A 21,293-nucleotide genomic window follows, 5' to 3' on the forward strand; every position below is an offset into this window, starting at 1 on the left:
ATAATTGATTTGGCTCTTAAAAATATAAAATCTGCAGCAGAGAAAAGGAGAAAACTACACGGTAAAGCAAATGCAAACAAATTATATATTGGTCAGAAAGTTCTCATTAAAGCTCATTCATTGTCACATAAGAAGAAACACTTGAGTCACAAATTCTTTCTAGTTTACAATGGACCTTACAGAATCCGACGTATACCACATGATAATTGCGTTGAAGTTGAAACTCTGCGTACTAGGAAGAGTAAAGGTTTACACCACATTTCTCATGTCAAACCATTTATTGACAGATAATTTGCTTTTTAACTTAGTCTTTGCAATTTTCACTTCACGCTACTTGTACAATTTGTCAGAGTTAAGAAACTGTTAACATGCAACATTTTGGTTTGCTTACGAGTGGATTCTGGATTTGAGGTGCTTTATGTGAAATGCCAGATGACACAGTGGTTAGTTTATGTGACAGCTACACGATTATATCACGATGTTACTAATGAGTGACAATTTACAATGTCGCTTTTGCGGTGTATCTGTTTTATATCTGCACAGTTTTTTCTGAATTCTTCTGTAAAGTAAAACATGTTTTAGTGGTGACTTTTGTGCTATTGCTACAAGGAGACAGCCTTTTCCGTAGGACAACAATACGTTACAGCACAGTACTTTCCTCATCACGGCAATAAGCGTAATAAGTATGATATCTATACGCAAAGCATTTCACTTTTGTGTATCATGAGGTAAGTACATTGACTTCTGCAGAACTTAGCTTTCGGAGGACAATAACTATGACACTTCCCAGAGATTATCTTACAGCAAGACGCATATTTAGCGCTACAGGACACGTATTTGAGTGATTAATTTTGTACTTAAAACATTTATTTTTAAAGATTTTTGAATTACAAAGAAAGTTTTCCATGATACATTTCATTCCATTGCTGTAATCTGTAACACCTGAGGGTATAATTACATTAAACCTCAGGGGGGTACACGCCTACTGTGTGTACCATGTGTTTGGCAAGCACAAGGAGCCCTAGCTAATATGGTATTTGCTTATACAATTTAACACATCGGTACCATATTTCTCTAACACATAAATTACACAGCTATCTGATCATTTAACAGAGAAACAAACATCCTTTTACTACGTCAGTGACACATGTTTACGCCATTACAGAGTTGGATTACTTCACACTTAAGAAATTGTACTTTGTCTGTACTGTGTGAACTGTTCATATTTTTTTGGTACCATTGTGATACTATGAGAGCTTTGAATGATGTATTTGGTAAGGGAGTATAATTTTTAAAGTACGTTTGAGGTAGATGACACTACTGAAATGAGCATAGAATTTTCTTTAGGTTTTGAAATCATTGGAGGAAGCTACGACGTTTTTGACATTTGACTGAGGTGTTATGATGTTATTTTTACGACGACGATGTGTATTATGCTGTTGAGGTATGTTTATGTCAATAAAATTCTTGACCTATGAAATGTTTTTATATGAGACTGTCACTGTAGCGGAAACTGCTGTCGTAAATATTTCCGTAAGAAAGTTAAGTGACCACCTGCACATAATGCTACGTGGGCACCCAGGTGTGTCAGACACCTGGAGAACAAGCCTTTTCAGACGCTCAGGTAGAAAAGAAAGCCATTAGGATGTGCCTTTCATCGCTAATGCGACACGCTCGTTACTTGAAAACATATGATTTTTGTAATGCGTTGTGGGCACACAGCTGTGTCAAACACCTGGAGAATAAACCATTAGGATGTGCCTTTCATCGCTAATGCGACACCCTCGTTACTTAAAAATTTATGATATTTACTGAAATGCCTAACAAAATGACAAGAAATATTTTTACATCTGCACACCTGATTATGACAAGAGTCTTTGTACGAGAGTTGAGAGCAATTAACTTATGAAATGAAATGTCACATGACTACTGAATGACATTTTTTATGCTTTGGTTTGTGTAATTGCTTATTTCATTTGATGTCTGGTTTCCAGCTGTGTTGCAGCATTGCTTTTATAAAATGAGATGCATTTGCTAATGTGAACTCTTTCTGTCAACAGATCTATTAAATGATAATTTTGTAATCCACATTCTTTAAAAAAGGAGCACTTGGAAAGGAAAGAACAATAAGAAGTAACTCGTAACAGTAACACTTAATTTTCTTTTCAGGTACATGGTAATATTTTTTTTACAATAAGTTGTTATGGTGCACCACTTTAATTACATAGACATTAAGATGTGAATATGCATTTCCCTTGTCTGCATTGTTGTTTTTACTGTAATATTTTTTCTGCTTGCGCTATGTCATGTTTAGGTATAAGTTGCTGCTGTTTGCAAGGCATAGTGTTATTGAATTTGACTTTTGCTAATTTATGCTGCTAGCTTTGCCAATTTGCATTTCTTTGTCATTTCTGTTTGTGTTGATTTGTTGTGATGCTGCATTGCCTCGTCCTTGGGTATATATATCTGAGCTCAGTAGATTTAAGTTAGCTTAAGAGGGGGTAGACTATATAAGAAACTGACTATGGAGAATAGGTAAAGAATGCATTGCGAAGAAAGATTTGGGCCCCAATGAGTATTGTACAATCAGAAATAATTATTTTGAAAGAAATATGAATAGAATACAGGAACGAGGTATAGGTAGGATTTTCTTGGAAATAAATGATGAGGTAAGCAATGTGTGAACATATAAATACAGAAAGCATGCTTGGATAGGATTTTTTTGGTGGAAACAAATGTTGAAATAAGACGAAAGATCTATCGAATGAAGTTGTGGGGTGGACTGCAGTACCAAATGTTACACTGAAAACAAACCCTGTCCTTTCCTTTTGTGTTATCCCACTATGTGTTTGGGTACCCTTGTGTATTTGTGTTTTTCCTGTCTTTATGTGTTTAGCTGATGAGAGCTCTGTTGTAGACTTTTTCTAATAATATGTTATTTACTTTGTAAAGATGCTTAGACATTATTTATTCTGTGTTGTTTTAATGCTCATGTGTGAAGTTGAATTTTTAAAAGTGATTCTGATCTTTTATGTATGTACTCATGTCATCATTCCTGTAACACTGATGTATATGTTTATTTCTATTGTTTTGTAAAGCCTGCACTACAAATATTATCTGTATTGTTATGTTTTTAATGATGTATTTTGTATCTTTGTAATTGTATTCTTATGTTCTATAATTGTAATTGACACCAGTTCATCATGTTATTAACTTGTAAGCATTCATTTCACTGCACACATTTCTGTTGGTCATAGTATATGGACAATATGTGAGAAGTAGGGACTGTTAGTGTTTGCACGTGTGTTAATAATTCAGCAAGGGACTGGATAACAGCATTGCTGGTTCTAAGGACAATTCCCAAAAACTTTGTGAATGCACAAGTGGTGGTTATGGACTTGCTCTATTATCCGCACGACTCTTCAATGGTGATTGTGCACCTGCACAGTCGCAACAGATGGCTGCTGGCCATCTCTACAAGGACAACAGTGGGTCTGCTCCTCTGGTGGCCCACCAATACCATACTCTCTACCAGGACTACAGTGGGTCTGCTCTGTGATGACCTACCTACCAATATTCGTCAGAACTTCGAATGACTCTGCTGTGGGTTTGCTCTGTTGTGGCCCATTACCTGTTAGCATGTCAAGAGTCAGCACTCTCTTTCCGTTGGAAGGACAACACTACTTCTTCAAGACTGCATGGAAATCCACTACTTCTGTGTGCAATTTCTTTTACTAATGAGACTTTGTGAAAAAAACTGTAATTACTATTATGATGAATGATCAGGACTGTCTTTATGGACTGTGAGAAAATTTTAGCTTTTGACCAACATTGTATCAATAAGTGTGTGCATTGGATATCTTTGTTAGTGTAATTATGAAAAATTTTATCAAATCATTATTGGCCACCGGCCAAAAACATTTTGTAAAATTTTTTGTGGGGAGCATGGGGGCTATGTAAGTAGGCTGTTTAGGCTTTCTTTATGTAAGTTTGCTGTTTATGTTTTTTATTGGCAACGTTACATAGCACTCTGTATGAAAATCACTGGCTGTGCTGTGTGCAGTATGTGGCTAGTTTGCATTGTTGTCTGCCATTATTGTCATGAACTGCTATAGCTGGATGCGAACAGCGCGTAGCGCTGGGCAGTTGGAGGTGAGCCGCCAGCAGTGGTGGATGTGGGGAGAGAGATGGCGGAGTTTTGAAAAATGTCATGAACTGCTGTATATATTATGAATCTTGAGGTAAATACATTGTTTGTTCTCTATTAGAATCTTTCATTTGCTAAGACTATCAGTAGTTAGTGCCTTCCGTAGTTTGTATCTTTTATTTAGCTGGCAGTAGTGGCGCTCGCCGTATTGCAGTAGTTCGAGTAATGAAGATTTTTGTGAGGTAAGTGATTTGTGAAAGGTATAGTTTAATGTTTGTCAGGGCCATTCTTTTGCAGGGATTTTTGATAGTCAGATTGCGTTGCGCTAAAAACATTGTGTGTCAGGTTAAGCACAGTCTTGTACAATTGTTCTAAGTGGACATTTCATATGCATAATTTGTTCTAAGGGGACGTTTCATAATGTTAGGCCTAACCATAAGATTCCCATAGTAAAATTTCCAAGCAAATAACTCTTCTACGTTAAGTTCTGTGGTGTTGCAGATGACAAACTGTAAGAGAAAATAAATGGAAAAAAAAATCATAAAAACCCACGAAAACCGCAGCAAGTTTTAACAAGGTACATAAATGATACATTAACTGTTTTTCAAATTTGTAAATAATGTCTTAAAATTTCAAATTTGTATGTGTAAAAGTAGTCAAGAGTATTCTTTCTGTTAATATAAATAAAATAAAAGCCCACTGATGATGCTGTGGGAAATAAAACAAAAGCTACACCTGTGGTTTGCTCAAGGCGGATTCTCTCCAAATACAAATCTATGTTTCAGATGTTAGTCAAATTCCTTTTCGAGTCAGATTAGGCTAAGAGGAGATGAGCTTGCTGGCATTTATTGTCAAACGAAAACATATTTTAGAGGCGTAGGTGGTACCTCAGATTTAAGCAGCTGCAGCAGCCAGGACTGCTTTCACCAAATGATGATGATCTTTATGAGATAACAGGCACTTCAGAGAAATGATCAGTTTGATGGCCACCCGAAATTGCGGAAAAAATAATTTCGTGCAGTCGTCGATTAGTGGTCTATTAATTAGACTATTCCTGACATATTACCTGTTGGATATTGTTCCGGTATATACGGGGTACGTTTGTTTAACGCTTTTCCTGACGTTTCACCAGCACGCCAGGAAAATCAATTATCAATCGTCACCCGAAGATGCCGAGACGGAAGCCAACAGGAAATACGTCAACAAATGACCACGGAAGCCTTAACGACTTTAAGTTATTCCTGTTTGCCGCTGCTTCCACAATATACTTTATCTACAGTGACCGGATTATGTCAGAATTCAACAAATCTAAGAAATAAGGAAAGGGGAAGGATGAACTCGTAAACTGCGATTATGATTCGGCACCAGCTATAGAATATTCCAGAATAAATGAAAAACCGCATATCCCATTTGTCGCCAGCGGGTGCTTTAACCATTTTGGGTATCCGAGCACGCTTCCGGGAGCTGCCCAAATCCGGGTTGAGTTCCGGTCCGGCAGAAAGTTTCGTTTCTTCTGAAATATTCAACAGCTGAGGCGGATCCATAAGCGCAATTAAGGGAATTCGTAACTCAATGCTGCTGTTGATTATCAACGGAGTATTTCATACACTGCATTGCACTAAAAGGGAAAGGAATACTAGAATATAGGGGAGTGTCATAGGACCGTTGCTATTCAGAATATACATAAATGAACTTGTGGATGACATCGGAAGTTCACTGAGGCTTTTTGCAGATGATGATGTGGTGTACCGAGAGGTTGTAACAATGGAAAATTGTACTGAAATGCAGGAAGATCTACATCTACATCTATACTCCGCGAGCCACCTTACGGTGTGTGGCGGAGGGTACTTATTGTACCACTATCTGATCCCCCCTTCCTTGTTCCATTCACGAATTGTGCGTGGGAAGAACGACTGCTTGTAAGTCTCCGTATTTGCTCTAATTTCTCGGATCTTTTCGTTGTGATCATTACGCGAGATATATGTGGGCGGTAGTAATATGTTGCCCATCTCTTCCCGGAATGTGCTCTCTCGTAATTTCGATAATAAACCTCTCCGTATTGCGTAACGCCTTTCTTGAAGTGTCCGCCACTGGAGCTTGTTCAGCATCTCCGTAACGCTCTCGCGCTGACTAAATGTCCCCATGACGAATCGCGCTGCTTTTCGCTGGATCATGTCTATCTCTTCTATTAATCCAACCTGGTAAGGGTCCCATACTGATGAGCAATACTCAAGAATCGGACGAACAAGCGTTTTGTAAGCTACTTCTTTCGTCGATGAGTCACATTTTCTTAGAATTCTTCCTATGAATCTCAACCTGGCGCCTGCTTTTCCCACTATTTGTTTTATGTGATCATTCCACTTCAGATCGCTCCGGATAGTAACTCCTAAGTATATTACGGTCGTTACCGCTTCCAATGATTTACCACCTATGGCATAATCGTACTGGAATGGATTTCTGCCCCTATGTATGCGCATTATATTACATTTATCTACGTTTAGGGAAAGCTGCCAGCTGTCGCACCATGCATTAATCCTCTGCAGGTCTTCCTGGAGTACGTACGAGTCTTCTGATGTTGCTACTTTCTTGTAGACAACCGTGTCATCTGCAAATAGCCTCACGGAGCTACCGATGTTGTCAACTAAGTCATTTATGTATATTGTAAACAATAAAGGTCCTATCACGCTTCCTTGCGGTACTCCCGAAATTACCTCTACATCTGCAGATTTTGAACCGTTAAGAATGACATGTTGTGTTCTTTCTTCTAGGAAATCCTGAATCCAATCACAAACCTGGTCCGATATTCTGTAATCTCGTATTTTTTTCACTAAACGTAAGTGCGGAACCGTATCAAATGCCTTCCTGAAGTCCAGGAATACGGCATCAATCTGCTCGCCAGCGTCTACGGCACTGTGAATTTCTTGGGCAAATAGGGCGAGCTGAGTTTCACATGATCTCTGTTTGCGGAATCCATGTTGGTTATGATGAAGGAGATTTGTATTATCTAAGAACGTCATAATACGAGAACACAAAACATGTTCCATTATTCTACAACAGATTGACGTAAGCGAAATAGGCCTATAATTATTCGCATCTGATTTATGACCCTTCTTGAAAATGGGAACGACCTGCGCTTTCTTCCAGTCGCTAGGTACTTTACGTTCTTCCAGCGATCTACGATAAATTGCTGATAGAAAGGGGGCAAGTTCTTTAGCATAATCACTGTAGAATCTTAAGGGTATCTCGTCTGGTCCGGATGCTTTTCCGCTACTAAGTGATAGCAGTTGTTTTTCAATTCCGATATCGTTTATTTCAATATTTTCCATTTTGGCGTCCGTGCGACGGCTGAAGTCAGGGACCGTGTTACGATTTTCCGCAGTGAAACAGTTTCGGAACACTGAATTCAGTATTTCTGCCTTTCTTCGGTCGTCCTCTGTTTCGGTGCCATCGTGGTCAACGAGTGACTGAATAGGGGATTTAGATCCGCTTACCGATTTTACATATGACCAAAACTTTTTAGGGTTCTTGTTTAGATTGTTTGCCAATGTTTTATGTTCGAATTCGTTGAATGCTTTTCTCATTGCTCTCTTTACGCTCTTTTTCGCTTCGTTCAGCTTTTCCTTATCAGCTATGATTCGACTACTCTTAAACCTATGATGAAGCTTTCTTTGTTTCCGTAGTACCTTTCGTACATGATTGTTATACCACGGTGGATCTTTCCCCTCGCTTTGGACCTTAGTCGGTACGAACTTATCTAAGGAGTACTGGACGATGTTTCTGAATTTTTTCCATTTTTGTTCCACATCCTCTTCCTCAGAAATGAACGTTTGATGGTGGTCACTCAGATATTCTGCGATTTGTGCCCTATCACTCTTGTTAAGCAAATATATTTTCCTTCCTTTCTTGGCATTTCTTATTACACTTGTAGTCATTGATGCAACCACTGACTTATGATCACTGATACCCTCTTCTACATTCACGGAGTCGAAAAGTTCCGGTCTATTTGTTGCTATGAGGTCTAAAACGTTAGCTTCACGAGTTGGTTCTCTAACTATCTGCTCGAAGTAATTCTCGGACAAGGCAGTCAGAATAATGTCACAAGAGTTTCTGTCCCTGGCTCCAGTTCTGATTGTGTGACTATCCCATTCTATACCTGGTAGATTGAAGTCTCCCCCTATTACAATAGTATGATCACGAAACTTCTTCACGACGTTCTGCAGGTTCTCTCTGAGGCGCTCAACTACTACGGTTGCTGATGCAGGTGGTCTATAGAAGCATCCGACTATCATATCTGACCCACCTTTGATACTTAGCTTAACCCAGATTATTTCACATTCGCATTCGCTAATAACTTCACTGGATATTATTGAATTCTTTACTGCTATAAATACTCCTCCACCATTGGCGTTTATCCTATCCTTGCGGTATATATTCCATTCTGTGTCTAGGATTTCGTTACTGTTCACTTCCGGTTTTAACCAACTTTCCGTTCCTAATACTATATGCGCACTATTTCCTTCAATAAGAGATACTAATTCAGGAACCTTGCCCTGGATACTCCTGCAGTTTACCAATATTACGTTAACTTTTCCTGTTTTTGGTCTCTGAGGACGGACGTTCTTTATCAACGATGATAATGTCCTCTCTGGTAAGCCGTCAGGTATTTTATCGTAGATGCAGCGAATTGACGCATGGTGCAGGGAATGGCAATTGAATCTCAATGTAGACAAGTGTAATGTGCTGCGAATACACAGAAAGACAGATCCTTTATCATTTAGCTACAAAATAGCAGGTCAGCAACTGGAAGCAGTTAATACCATAAATTATCTGGGAGTACGCATTAGGAGTGATTTAAAATGGAATGATCATATAATGTTGATCATCGGTAAAGCAGATGCCAGACTGAGATTCATTGGAAGAATCCTAAGGAAATGCAATCCGAAAACAAAGGAAGTAGGTTACAGTACGCTTGTTCGCCCACTGCTTGAATACTGCTCAGCAGTGTGGGATCCGTACCAGATAGGGTTGATAGAAGATATAGAGAAGATCCAACGGAGAGCAGCGCGCTTCGTTACAGGATCATTTAGTAATCGCGAAAGCGTTACGGAGATGATAGATGAACTCCAGTGGAAGACTCTGCAGGAGAGACGCCCAGTAGCTCGGTACGGGCTTTTGTTGAAGTTTCGAGAACATACCTTCACCGAAGAGTCAAGCATTATATTGCTCCCTCCTACGTATATCTCGCGAAGAGACCATGAGTATAAAATCAGAGAGATTAGAGCCCACACAGAGGCGTACCGACAATCCTTCTTTCCACGAACAATACGAGACTGGAATAGAAGGGAGAACCGATAGAGGTACTCAAGGTACCCTCCGCCACACACCGTAAGGTGGCTTGCGGAGTATGGATGTAGATGTAGATGTAGAATTTTTCGAGCCGTCGAGTATCAGGTCTTTCAAGACAGAAAAGCCCTCAATCAGTGGGGAAGAGAATCTCAGCCGTATCCTATTGTAGGGACGATTCTGGAATTCTCCAAAAATCTTTCAGTGAATATCAGTGTTATCCGTACCCCAGGGAAGTGTGGTAGGTCCGCTGTTGTTTTCTATCTACATAAATGATCTTTTGGATAGGGTGGATAGCAATGTGCGGCTGTTTGCTGATGATGCTAAGGTGTACGGGAAGGTGTCGTCGTTGAGTGACTGTAGGAGGATACAAGATGACTTGGACAGGATTTGTGATTGGTGTAAAGAATGGCAGCTAACTCTAAATATAGATAAATGTAAATTAATGCAAATGAATAGGAAAAAGAATCCTGCAATGTTTGAATACTCCATTAGTAGTGAAGCGCTTGACACAGTCACGTGGATTAAATATTTGGGCGTAACACTGCAGAGCGATATGAAGTGGGACAAGCATGTAGTGGCAGTTGTGGGGAAGGCGGGTAGTCGTCTTCGATTCATTGGTAGAATTTTGGGAAGATGTGGTTCATCTGGAAAGGAGACCACTTATAAAACACTAATACGACCTATTCTTGAGTACTGCTCAGTGCTCGAGCGTTTGGGATCCCTATCAGGTCGGATTGAGGGAGGACATAGAAGCAATTCTGAGGCGGGCTGCTAGATTTGTTACTGGTAGGTTTGATCGTCATGCGAGTGTTACGGAAATGCTTCAGGAACTCGTGTGGGAGTCTCTAGAGGAAAGGAGGCGTTCTATTCGTGAATCGCTACTGAGGAAATTTAGAGAACCAGCATTTGAGGCTGACTGCAGTACAATTTTACTGCCGCCAACTTATATTTCGCGGATAAGATAAGAGAGATTAGGGCTCGTTCACAGGCATATAGGCGGTCGTTTTTCCCTCGTTCTGAGTGGAATAGGGAGAGAAGATGCTAGTTGTGGTACGAGGTACCCTCCGCCACGCATCGTATCGTGGATTTCAGAGTATGAATGTAGATGTAGATATATTGACCATGACGTTGTACATCGCGAGTAATTACTATTATAAACATTCATTCACAATGTTATTCATATTCTTGACGTTATGCAATCATGTTCCAGCTTATAGGTTGATGTATACGTCGCAGCTCGGAGCTCGTTTTGCTCTTGGTCAGGAAAATGTATATGTAGAAACAAATTTTCTCAAACAGCGTTTCGCGTAAGTAAGGAAAGGAACGTTTATGTTGTTGAACCTGTCCGTCTCTCTAGCTAAATGGTTAGCATGTCTGACTGCTATGCGGAGGATCCGGTTTCCCTTGCTGGTGCTGCTAGGGATGTGTCCTTGACGGAAGTACTGAAACGGGTGCACTCAGCCTCTTGAAGCCACCCGAGAACCTACTCGAGTGAAAAGTAGCAACGGCAGGGCCTGGGAGGCCGACAAAGACCGCGAGAGCCCTTTGCTGACGCCACGCCTCTAAATATCGCTTCGGAAAGACGCCTTTGGCCCAGGATGACACGACGGCCGGAAATTCCTGAACTGCCCGACAGGCCCCTAAGCAGAAGAAACCAACTAGAGGGAAAGATCGAAACACAAAGGCATTTACTTACGATGACAGTATCAGGCGACATAGCCCACATGGCCAGGAAGACCTATTGATTTGAACTAAGAGCGCACTTGGCACAAAATGTGGGACAAGGATAAACAAATAAAAGACGAATATGATAAACTGTAGAAGAATGCAGAATGTCGTCCTACTTAGCAACAAAACGGACAATCGTATTGTTGTGGAACAAGTGTTCCTATCTAGGAAGGAAGGTTACGCTGGATGACTGAAGCAAGGAAGCAATCAGATGTGCATTCCACGGACGAAGGAAGTTGTCCTCAACAGAAGAGCTCTCCTGTTATTGGTACACAACTGAGGAAGAAGGTATCGAAAGCGGACGCATGAAGTACAGCATGCTATGGAAACGAAACGCTGGAAACTCAGAGAAGAAGAAACTGGAAGCATTTCAGATTAGTGCTCTAGAAGTGGGCAAATGTTCTTCTTCTGCACTTTCTGTGGCCTCTTACGGTTGGCATATTTTTCTCCGTCTGTTGGGATCTGTTTTCTTTATCTGACGTTGCAGACTCTGTGGATCATTTCTTAGTAATTGATCATTTCATTTATGTTTTGTTTCGTCCAATTTTCCCTTCACGCTACAAACTTATAATTCCTAACGAATATCTTCATTTCGTATTTTATCTATTCTTTTACTTTCCTTCACCGTTCTGAGAACTCTTATTTCTGTTCCCTATATTTGTTTATGTTGTCTTTTATGCAACACCCACGATACACTTGATTTTAACAGGGTGGGCAATTCGACTGTTTTATGAAATATCATTCGTGTTTCTTTTCGAGTTTTACCCGCTTTGAAGTTCTATTTGCTTCACAGATACTTCCAAATCTATCAACTTAGTCTGGACACCGTCTTCGTAATCATAAGATACACTCCTGGAAATGGAAAAAAGAACACATTGACACCGGTGTGTGAGACCCACCATACTTGCTCCGGACACTGCGAGAGGGCTGTACAAGCAATGATCACACGCACGGCACAGCGGACACACCAGGAACTGCGGTGTTGGCCGTCGAATGGCGCTAGCTGCGCAGCATTTGTGCACCGCCGCCGTCAGTGTCAGCCAGTTTGCCGTGGCATACGGAGCTCCATCGCAGTCTTTAACACTGGTAGCATGCCGCGACAGCGTGGACGTGAACCGTATGTGCAGTTGACGGACTTTGAGCGAGGGCGTATAGTGGGCATGCGGGAGGCCGGGTGGACGTACCGCCGAATTGCTCAACACGTGGGGCGTGAGGTCTCCACAGTACATCGATGTTGTCGCCAGTGGTCGGCGGAAGGTGCACGTGCCCGTCGACCTGGGACCGGACCGCAGCGACGCACGGATGCACGCCAAGACCGTAGGATCCTACGCAGTGCCGTAGGGGACCGCACCGCCACTTCCCAGCAAATTAGGGACACTGTTGCTCCTGGGGTATCGGCGAGGACCATTCGCAACCGTCTCCATGAAGCTGGGCTACGGTCCCGCACACCGTTAGGCCGTCTTCCGCTCACGCCCCAACATCGTGCAGCCCGCCTCCAGTGGTGTCGCGACAGGCGTGAATGGAGGGACGAATGGAGACGTGTCGTCTTCAGCGATGAGAGTCGCTTCTGCCTTGGTGCCAATGATGGTCGTATGCGTGTTTGGCGCCGTGCAGGTGAGCGCCACAATCAGGACTGCATACGACCGAGGCACACAGGGCCAACACCCGGCATCATTGTGTGGGAAGCGATCTCCTACACTGGCCGTACACCACTGGTGATCGTCGAGGGGACACTGAATAGTGCACGGTACATCCAAACCGTCATCGAACCCATCGTTCTACCATTCCTAGACCGGCAAGGGAACTTGCTGTTCCAACAGGACAATGCACGTCCGCATGTATCCCGTGCCACCCAACGTGTTCTAGAAGGTGTAAGTCAACTACCCTGGCCAGCAAGATCTCCGGATCTGTCCTCCATTGAGCATGTTTGGGACTGGATGAAGCGTCGTCTCACGCGGTCTGCACGTCCAGCCCGAACGCTGGTCCAACTGAGGCGCCAGGTGGAAATGGCATGGCAAGCCGTTCCACAGGACTACATCCAGCATCTCTACGATCGTCTCCATGGGAGAATAGCAGCCTGCATTTCTGCGAAAGGTGGTTATACACTGTACTAGTGCCGACATTGTGCATGCTCTGTTGCCTGTGTCTATGTGCCTGTGGTTCTGTCAGTGTGATCATGTGATGTATCTGACCCCAGGAATGTGCCAATAAAGTTTCCCCTTCCTGGGACAATGAATTCACGGTGTTCTTATTTCAATTTCCAGGAGTGTATTTTACATTCAAGATGGTTAAAATATTTTACCTATTCAACTGTTTTTTCGTAAATTATTCTTAAATCTCACTGGATATTATCCACAAAATGCTACTGACTTAGATTTTCTAGAATGTATTCTTAAATTATACTGTATACATATTTTATTTAGTTCATAAACTCCTGTTTGTAAATCATCTTCTCTTGAAAAATAAGTGTAATGTCGTCAGCACGTAGGAGTGATTCTAGCTTTATTAGCTTTTTAACTTATACACCAATGGCTATTATAGAATTCCATCTGCGAATTATATCATCAATATTCATTTAATGAGAGATAGATCCTTGAATAGCTATCTCTAAGATGGTAGTTCCATCAACACTCTTTCCTGCTCTTGGTTCGAAACCCGTTCTGGGACTTTTAAAATATCACCAGTTCCCAAATTTGCCTCGAAAAACCAAGGGGCAAATAAAATAGAAAATGAAGACGTAGTACAAAGAAAAAACGAGGGATGAATTTAATGTAGGACCTTTACGACAAGTAGGAACAGGTTACTGGGTCATCTACTGCGACACATAGCAATAGATAACGGCGCAGGAAGGAGCGGCAGAGGGAAAACAGTAGGGAAAGATAAAAAATATAAACCGACTAAAGAGCATATTGAGAGACGTTGTTAGGTATAGATATAAAAAAATTTCTACAAGACACGCAAAGATGAGTGACTGCATGGGATCAGTCTAAAGCCTGATGACTTAGAAAAAATTAATCAATCATTTAAGTAAGAAGAATAATATAGTATTATTCCACATTCATGGATCCCTTGTGATATCTAGTACTTAAGATATCCTGCTGCCACAGTATCCGCACTGTCGAGAAATGGTGTGAAGAATGCCAATGAGGTGCGGAGTCGTAATTTAGTACTACTTAAAGCACGAAACGTCGTAAGTGGAAATTACTCGACTCCTCTGCACACCGTGATTAACGACGACTCGAACGAACGCGACAGGTTTTCCACTCTGTAAGGTACGGGAAACGTCTGCCATAAACAATCCGCTTTGCAAGGAAAAAGATTCGTTACTGCCTCATGAAACTGTCATGTTTGACTATTGTGTGTGTTATATCGTTTGATCCATTGTCCGCCAACTCAGACATTTTTAACGTTGTTTTCCACCAGGAGACAACAAGCTGTAACTTTCATGTTCAACTTTTCGAGTTAAATGCTTTTCATTTGTTTAAACACATGTAAACGTGACAAGCGTTCCCAAACGCCTGGGACACTAATTCGTTTTGTTCTGTATTTTAGTTCAACCAGAGAGAAAATAACATTATGCAGAGGTAATAAATAGATAATTAAAAATAGGAGTCCTTCAATTCATTATACAATTATTACTTTTTATAATTATACTGCATTTCATATTCACAAATATTACGCTCTTACTGAGAAGGAAACAGTCATGTATCCAATAGCCTTCACCCGTAGTTTGTATGTATCCGCATGATCTGCACCAATTTCAACCAGAGTTATTATGGAAACAAAGTTAATCTTCAGCTTTCTACAATTTCTTCTCAGTAACCAGCAGCAAGAAGGATCCTAAATTGAAATTTGTCTGGAATGAAATTTACTGTTTTTTTATTTGTCTATTAGCCTCACAACGAACAAAAATATGAGCACCATAATTAAAATTATTTAGTGGGATGAGAAGAACAGAATTCATGTTCTTGTTTCAAAACTAATATCGAATACAAAAAGTATTTCAGCCTGGCGAGTTAACCCTAACAGCAAGTGTAAATTCTTGGTCAACTGCTTGCTTCACATCAGCACTATTTGATCAAAAGTGTCCGGACACCTGTTAGTGGAAATTAATATCAGGCGAGTACACCCTTCGTTTTGTATGACAGCTTGAATGAAGCGTCTGAATATCAGTGGTGTAATGGAAGCACATTCCAAAGAAGTACGCTGAGGTATGGAGCGAAGTCGAAATTGTAACTTATTCCAAAGGTATTTCGTTGTGTTCAGGTCGGGATTCTGGGCCCCACAACCCATTTTAGGAACGCTGTTATCTACAAACCACTGATTAGATCAGATTAGATTAGTACCCGCTCCATAGATCATGAATACGACACTTCGTAATGATGTGGAACGTGTCAGGTTAATAAAAGATCTCTATTTAAGATATTACGTTACACAAAATATTACTTGACACTTAATATTTTTAACTTTTTTGTGTGGGGGGTGGGGAAATTACCCACTTACTATATCCAAAAATTCGTCTAATGAGTAGAAGGAGTTCACATTCAGAAATTCTTTAACTATCCTTTTAAATGCTATATGGCTATCTGTCAGACTTTTGATGCTATTAGGTAAGTGACCAAAGACTTTTGTGGCAGCATAATTTACCCCCTTCTGAGCCAAAGTTAGATTTAACCTTGAGTAGTGAAGATTATCTTTTCTCCTAGTGTTTTAGCCATGTACACTGATATTACTTTTGAATTCATTCGAATTGTTAATAGCAAATTTCATAAGGGAATATATATATTGTGTGGCTACAGTGAAGATCCCCAGCTCTTTAAATAAATGTCTGCAGGATGATCTTGGATGAGCTCCAGCAATTATTCTGATTACAGGCTTTTGTGAAATGAACACTGTTTCACTCAGTGATGAGTTACCCGAGAATATGATGCCATAACAAAGCAGAGCATGAAAACAGGCGTGGTAAGCTAATTTACTGAGGTGTATACCGCCAAAATTTGCAATGACCCTAATAGCATGAGTAGCTGAACTCAAACGTTTCAGTAGATCTTCAGTGTGTTTTTTCCAGTTCAACCTCTCATCAATGCATGCACCTAGAAATTTTGAATATTCTACCTTAGCTACCGATTTCAGATCGAAGTCTATATTTATTAATGGTCTCGTTCCATTTACTGTGTGGAACTATATATACTGTGATTTGTCAAAGTTTAATGAAAGCACATTTGCTGAGAACCACTCAATGATTTTCTGAAAAACATCATTTACAGTTTCATCAGTTAATTCTCGTCTGTTGGGTGTGACAGCTATACTTGTATCATCGGCAAAAAGTACCAGCTTCGCATTTTCGTGAATATAGAATGGCAAGTCGTTAATATATATTAAGAACAGCAAAGGGCCCAAGAGCGAACCTTGCGGGGTCCCATTCTTGATTGTTCCCCAGTTTGAGAAATCACTAGTTTTTTTGCATATTATGTGAACTGCTTATTTCAACTTTCTGCACTCTTCCAGTTAGGTATGATTTAAATTAGGTGTGATTTAAACCATTTGAGCGCTGTCCCATTCATACCATAGTACTTGAGCTTATCTAGAAGTATTCCATGATTTACACAATCAGAAGCCTTTGAGAGATCACAAGAAATCCCAACGGGTGACTTCCGGTTACTCGGAGCATTTAATATTTTCCGTTGAAAAACCTTTCTGGAAACCAAACTCACATTTTGTTAAAACTTTATTTTTACAGAGGTGTGAAGTTATTGTACAATAGATTACTTTTTCAAGAATTTTGGATAAGGCGGTCAGAAGAGAGATTGGGCGGTAGTTGTTGACATCAAACGTATCCCCTTTTTTATGCAGTGGTTTAACAATGCCATACTTCAGTCTATCTGGGAAAATACCCTGCTTCAAAGAGCTATTACATATGTGGCTAAGAATCCCACTTATCTCTTGGGAACAAGTTTTTATATTCCTGCTGGAAACGCCGTCAATTCCATGTGGGCTTTTATTCTTGAGAGAGTTTATTGTCTTACTAATTTCAGAAGGAGAGGTGGGTGGAATTTCAATTGTATCAAATTGTGTGGGTAAGGCCTCTTCCATTAACTGCCTTGCTTCTTCTAATGAACATTTAGATCCTATTTTCTCTACAACATTTAAAAAACGATTATTCAAAATGTTTTCGACTTTCGGCTTGTTGTTTGTCAAGTTTCCATTCGCTTTGATGGTAATGCCGTCATCCTGTACTCTTGGTTGCCCTTGTAACAATATTCCAAATTGTTTTGATTTTGTTATCAGAGGTATTAATCTCAGACGTGATGCACATGGTTCTGGACTTTTTAATAACGTTTCTTAATGTAGTACAGAAGTTTTTATCATATTTGGCTGTTTATGGGTCATAACTCTTTCTTGTTGTTAGATACAGTTCCCTTTTGTGGTCACAAGATATTTTTATTCCTTTAGTAAGGCAAAGTTTCTTGCAGAGTTTATTATAATGAGATTTAACTACTTTCTTGGGGAAACAGTTTTCAAATTCTCTTACAAGTGTATTATGAAATAAGTTATATTTTAACTTAGCATCGGGTTCCTTGTACACCTCATCCCGATCTAACTGCTGAAGATTTTCCCTGAAATTTCTTATTGTTGGGTCATTAATTGGACGCACAACTTTGGAGGGTAGTTGTGAATTACTGAATGGAGCTATGTCATCTACTGTAACTTGACTCGCAGATGGAGCTTCATGGCAGGTTACACTGTCCTGCTGATACAGTCATCTCCTCCGAAATGTTCCTGTACTCTACGCAGCAGACGATGATGTAATATGTGTTCATATCCTTCCGTGTTTACTGGACTCGCATTCGGGAGGACGACGGTTCAATCACGTCTCCAGCCATCCTGATTTAGGTTTTCTGTGATTTCCCTAAATCGTTTCAGGCAAATGCCGGGATGGTTCCTTCGAAAGGGCACGGCCGATTTCCTTCCCCATCCTTCCATAAACCGAGCTTGTGCTCCGTCTCTAATGACCTCGTTGTCGACGGGCCATTAAACACTAACCACCACCACCACCTTCCGTGTTTAGGTTTTTCTTAAGCACAATACGTAGACAACATCCTAATGACGAAAAACACCCCGATGCCGTAACACCATGTCCTCCGTACCTCAGTTTCGCCGTTACACAGCTAACGCCCTCCAGCCGTGCACCAAACTCAAATACTACCATAGGATTGCCACAGAGTGGAGCGTGATTGATCACTCCAAATGTCTCGTTTCCTGTCATCCGCTGTCCATAGGCTTCGCTCCTTCCACCACCTCAAGCGTCGCTTAGCATCGACTACACAAATGTGTGGCTTATGAAGAGCTGCTCGACCACTGCACACCATTGTTATTAGTTTCCAAGGCGCAGTCATTGTGCCAGCTCGATTTCTGGGAGCACTTGGGAACTCAGTAGTGACTCCTTCCCCTGATTTTATGTCATTTTTTTACAACCACCCCCCGCAACGCTCCGCGGTCCGTATTCGTTAATACACGGGGTATCCCTGGTTGTGGTTTAGCTGTGGTTGTTTCTTCGCGCTTTCACCTCACAGTCACGGCACCAGGAGTCGACTTGGGAACTGTAGACTGTATGAAATGTGTTCGATGGATGTGTCATCCAGGTGGCATTCAATGGCGAGTCCACGTACGAAGTCACTGAGGTCACTTGGCAGACCTGCGCCGATGTTACTATTTCTCTACTGACAACACGATACGTTTTTCCTTCTTTTATAATGGCGGTGCGCCTCTGACGTCTAGTGGTCAATTCCGCATCACATGAGGGTGTCTGGATGCTTTTGGTTAGATGATGTTCTGGTTTTTAGGAATGACTCAGGTGTGATCCATTGTACAATGAAGAGCCAAAGAAACTGGTACACCTGCCTAATATCATGCAGGGCCCCCGCGAGCACGCGGCCTGGCATGGACTCGACTAAAAGATGAAGTACTGCTGGAGGGAACTGACTCCCTGAATCATGCAGGGCTGTCTATAAATCCGTAAGAGTAAGAGCGGGTGGAGATCTCTTCTAAACAGCACGTTGCAAGGCATCCCAAATATGTTCCATAATGTTCATGTCTGGGGAGTTTCGTGGCCAACGGAAGTGTTTAAACTCAAGAGAGTCTTCCTGTAGTCACTCTGTAGCAATTATGGATGTGCGGGTGTCGCATTGTCCTTCTTGAATTGCCCAAGTCCGTCGGAATGCACGGTGGACACGAACGGATGCAGGTGATCAAACAGGATGCTTACGTACGTGTCACCTGTCAGAGTCGTATCTAGACGTATCGGGGGGTCCCATATCACTCCAACTTGCCACGCTCCATAGCACTGAAGAGCCTCCACTAGCATGGCCAGTCCCCTGCTTACATGCAGGGTCCATGGATTCATGAAGTTGTCTCCATACCCGTTCACGTCCATCCGCTCGATACAATTTGAAACGAGACTCGTCCGACCAGGCAACATGTTTCCAGTCATCAACAGTTTATTGTCAGAGTTGACGGGTCCAGGCCAGGCATAAAGCTTTGTGTCGTGCAGCCATCAAGGGTACACGAGAGGGCTTTCGGGTGCGAAAGCGCATATAGATGCTGTATCGTTGAATGGTTCGCCCACTGACACTTGTTGATGGCCCAACACTGAAATCTTAGCAATTTGCGGAGGGATTGCACTTCTGTCAGGCTGAACGATTCTCTTCAGTCGTTGTTGGTCCCGTTCTTGCATGAATTTTTTTCGGCCGCCGCGCTGTCGGAGATTTGATGTTTCACCGGATTCCTGGTATTCAAGGTACACTCGTAAAATGGTCGAACGAGAAAATCACCACCTCGGATATGCTGTGTTCCAAAGCTCATGCGCCGCCTGTAACACAACGTTCAAACTCACTTAAATCTTGGTAACCTACTGTTCTAGCAGCAGTAACCGATCTAACAACTGCGCCGTATACTTGTTGTCTTATATAGGCTTTCCCGACCGCAGTGCTGTAATCTGCCTGGTTACATATCTCTGTATTTGAATACGCATGCCTATACCACTTTCCATGGCGCTTCAGTGTAGTAGTAGGCTTAACAAAGACACACTCTTAAAGCCATCATATCAGTCTATAACTTTAGGTTTCTGTAAGATGTAGCTATTATTAGTGGACCTACCTGACACCAGTGTTCAACGAAAATTTCACGGGAAGTAATCCTTACTAAACGTGGGAGCAATGAGCTGCACATCTCAGTACCTTACAGAGCTGACGAAACCTACCTTTTCGACATTGTGAAAAAACCGTTAACTTCCTTCTTCAAATGAATACCAGTCGAAGTTTTATATTTTTTCCTAGATTTAACATAATATTCCGTCCATGTGACTAAACACAGAACCGCAAAGACCAGCGCACAGGTTTGTGTTCAGCTGTTAGGGATTTGTCTAAGGACTCTCTCGCAAACTGGAGCTGGTTTTAGCATAGCATGTCTTCTCGTTTCTTCGCATTTCTTGAGGGTACTTCTACACGCCGAGCAAGGTCGTGTGTGGCACTGCGTTTTATTATTGAAATTGCTGTTATAAATGCCAAGTTTAACGAATATGCCTTGCGATGTTTTATAAACGCTGTTAATCAGTGGAGTTAGCATGGTCGAGCGTAACGCGCAGCTTGTAGGATCGGTCGTTTTACGACCAGGAGCCAGCTGACCGCTGCCCGACGAAACCTGATCACACTTATAAATAAGCACAGTGGCGTTGCAGTGGCTACTGCAGTGAAATCGTGAGATCCTGTTTTGTGGAAAACTGTCATTCTGAGCCCTTGGCAGTGTACAAAATAGAGGTTGACTGTTACGTAGAAAATGACAGTAACCAGATGTTTCACCGGCACCGCCACCCCCAAGGAAATTTCATCAGTTGGGAAAACAAAATGTGAAAGCTAATGTGAAACGTATGTCAATGTGAACTAGCCGTCTGATGATGAACCTGTCGGTTCGAAACCGGTAACAGCGCTATTTAAATAAATAAATAGCACTGTAAACAGTGGCTGGTTGTTGTCATCTTTTATGTAAGAGAAATCGTGAGAACCTTATGGAATAT

The sequence above is a fragment of the Schistocerca cancellata genome, chromosome 2, assembly GCF_023864275.1.
Source record: "Schistocerca cancellata isolate TAMUIC-IGC-003103 chromosome 2, iqSchCanc2.1, whole genome shotgun sequence".
Lineage (NCBI taxonomy): Eukaryota > Metazoa > Arthropoda > Insecta > Orthoptera > Acrididae > Schistocerca > Schistocerca cancellata.